Here is a 3,119-nt window from a genome sequence, read left to right as displayed (position 1 = left end):
CCTTGTGTGAGACCGAGGCTCTGCAGCTGTGTGGTCTACTCCAGGCTAGCTGGCCCAGGAGCGGCCGGCCATGCGCCTGCCTCTGCCCGCTCATCCTGACGTAGGAATGCTGTGATGGGAGCTGCCACATCCAGTCTTGTAGACAGGTTCCAGGGACTGGACTCGTCCTCAGGCTTGGGTGGCAGGTAGTTTAACCCACTCAGCTATCCCGCCGGCCCCTCACTGCATTCATTCTTGTATGTGTATTCGTGCTTCTTCATCACTCTTCTCTGAGTTCAAGACTATTTTAATTCTGCAGTTTTCTACTTTTTGGTAAATGCCATGTCAATCTTCAAGCCAATAAATAGATATGCATGGAGTGCAGGCACACGTGCACACGCTTACACACACACACACACACACACACACACACACACACAATTTCTGGTCTATTTTAAAGTCAGACTAAAGCCAGGTGGGGGTGGCATGAACCTTTATTTAATCCTCCACTCAGGGAGACAGAAGGAGCAGATCTCTGTGAGTTTGAGGCCAGCCTGGTCTATAGAGTGAGTTGTAGGACAGCCAAAGCTATTCCTGTCTTTAAAAAGAGAGAGAGAGGGGGGGGGAAGAAGAGAGAGGAAGGAAGGAAGGAAGGAAGGAAGGAAGGAAGGAAGGAAGGAAGGAAGGAAGGAAGGAAGGAAGGAAGGAAGGGAGAAAGAGAAAGAGAAAGAGAGAGTGAGAAAGAGAGAAAGAAATAAAGAATGAATAATGTGTTTTGGTACCAGTTAGATTAAAAATGAACATAGCTCCCTGACAAAGTCATCTGTGTCCAGGTCTGGTTACCAACAAGACAGGGCACACAGAGTTCCCTTCTGACTGTCTTATTGCTGGGGAATCGGTCAAGGTGAACTGCTGAGTCTCATGCAGGCACAATCCCTGCACCCTTTGGTTTTTCCTGTTCCAAAGAAGGACAAGGGAAAAAATACACAGCGTCAAGCTCTAAGGAGCATTCCTAGCCCCAGTCACCTGGCAGTCCATACCTGGAAGAAACTGGAAAGCCTTTTCTATTGTGGGAAATGGTGGGAAATGGAAGGGAAGACGGGAGCTGCCGCTGTTGGCTCAAGGTGGAGCAGCGAGACTCACCCTGTGCAAACATCACGGGTTGTTCACCTTGCATGACTGACCCAAACCTACCTGATTCTAAATCTGTCACTGTCCCCAGAGGCTCCGCCTTCGTTTTCGTCATTGTTTCACTTTTCTGTGGCTTTGGAATAAAGGTCAGTAGAGTGGTAAGAGGGCAGACTTAGCCTTTCTCTCCAGAGCCGAGGATCTTCATGTTCACCAGTGGTGGCCTCGCCACGAGTGAATAAGCCTCTTGATAAGACCAATCAGCCTCAGAGCTATAGATAAAAGATGGTTGGCGCTAGTAAGGCTGTTGGGTTTGGAGAACATCTTAAAAATTAGGGACTAAGAACGAGAAAAATGAGCTTTTACATTTCATTTTATGTGTACACACAAGTGTGGTTCACATGCAGAGGAACGACTGATGGAAATGAGTTCCTTCCTTCCTTCCTTCCTTCCTTCCTTCCTTCCTTCCTCCCCCATTGGATCCCTGACATCAGTCTAAGATCTTTAGCCTGGAAGGCAAACATCCTCATCTAATGAGCTGTCTCAATGGCCCAAGAGCAATAAGCTTTGTATATGTGTGTCATAGTTCAGACATGGGATGCTGCTTGTTTAACATATAACCACATAGTGATTTCAGATCTGTCTTGGCAGCATTCACATGTTAAACACAAGTAAGAGCCATGAGCGACCCCAGTGAAGAAAGTCTGCATGTTTGTGAAAACATGACTGTTTTTATCTGAGCAGCTTTTAGGCATTAATCTTTGATTCTGTTGTACATAGTAAGTTCTCTTCTGCCTCCCAGTTAAGAACTAGGAATTGTGGTACATGAATGTTATGGAGTGACCAACCACATTCTAGTTATTGTAAGTTCTACTCCATGAGACAGCACCATACTAACACTGTTAAGGCCAAAAGCCAGAGCTGTAAAGGTCATGGATCCTGGCGGGAAACCTACTACTATACTCTGCTAAATAGACATAGAAATAGGATCACTTCTAAAGCTATATGGCTTTACCCAGAGATCAGTGCTCAGCCCACATCAGAGAAGCTTCTTCTTGCAGAGGATAATCAACACGCACCCACGGCAGGACACTGTGCGGAGAGTGAGAGACCTTGGAGCACACAGCCCTAAATGTGATGAGTGGTGGTGAATGGTTTTTGGACACAACAGGACAGATGCACAGAGGCTGTGACAGACATAAAACCTAGAATGGAAGGCAGAAGCGGCCATGAAGCCCCATAGATTGCTACAGGGAGCAAAAAAGGTCGATTTTCTTTTCAATGGAGCTACACCTAGTATATCCACCACACTCCAGGACAGGCTCCAGGCCTAGGAGTTGTTGACTAAAACAAACTGGACTCCATAGTTCTTTGAGAAGAGGAACATTGTTTGTTTGTTTTTCTTTGTTTTTAAAGAGAGGGAATTTGAAGCTGAGTGGTTAGAGAGTGGGGAATGATCTAGGAGGAACTGGGGAAGAGGATGAATATGATCAAAATATATTGTATATATTTCTCAAAAACATAAATACAAAGATTTTTCTTTTACAAAAATACTGGGAATTATGGGTAAGGATGTGGATAAGTTGAAAATTGACTATCATGTATGAAGTTCTGGATTTGACCCTTAGCAACAACAGCAACAACAAAAGCAGTCAAGATATCACACATTAGTAACCCCTTCACTCAGGAGGTAAAGGCAGGAGGATGAGAAATCCAAGCTCATCCTCAGAATTACATCAGACCTTGTCTCAAAGGAGAAAAAAAATAACTGAGGGCTAATTTTTTAAGTTATTCTAGATTTGGTCTAAAAGAGTCAAGGGGCTGGAACCAAGGCATTAAGCCTGAAGCCTGACGCCTGAAATTTGACTTTCAGCCCTGACACAGTAGGAAAGAACTGACTCCCACATCCACACCAAGGCATTCAGGGCCCATATACATGTGTGCACACAAATGTGACTTTTTTTAATTAAAAAAAAGAGAGAGAGACAAGAGGGATTGTTTTTTATTCATGC

The sequence above is a fragment of the Meriones unguiculatus genome, chromosome 20, assembly GCF_030254825.1.
Source record: "Meriones unguiculatus strain TT.TT164.6M chromosome 20, Bangor_MerUng_6.1, whole genome shotgun sequence".
Classification (NCBI taxonomy): Eukaryota; Metazoa; Chordata; class Mammalia; order Rodentia; family Muridae; genus Meriones; species Meriones unguiculatus.
The sequence above is the reverse complement of the archived record's forward strand: the minus strand, read 5'-3'. Positions refer to the sequence as shown.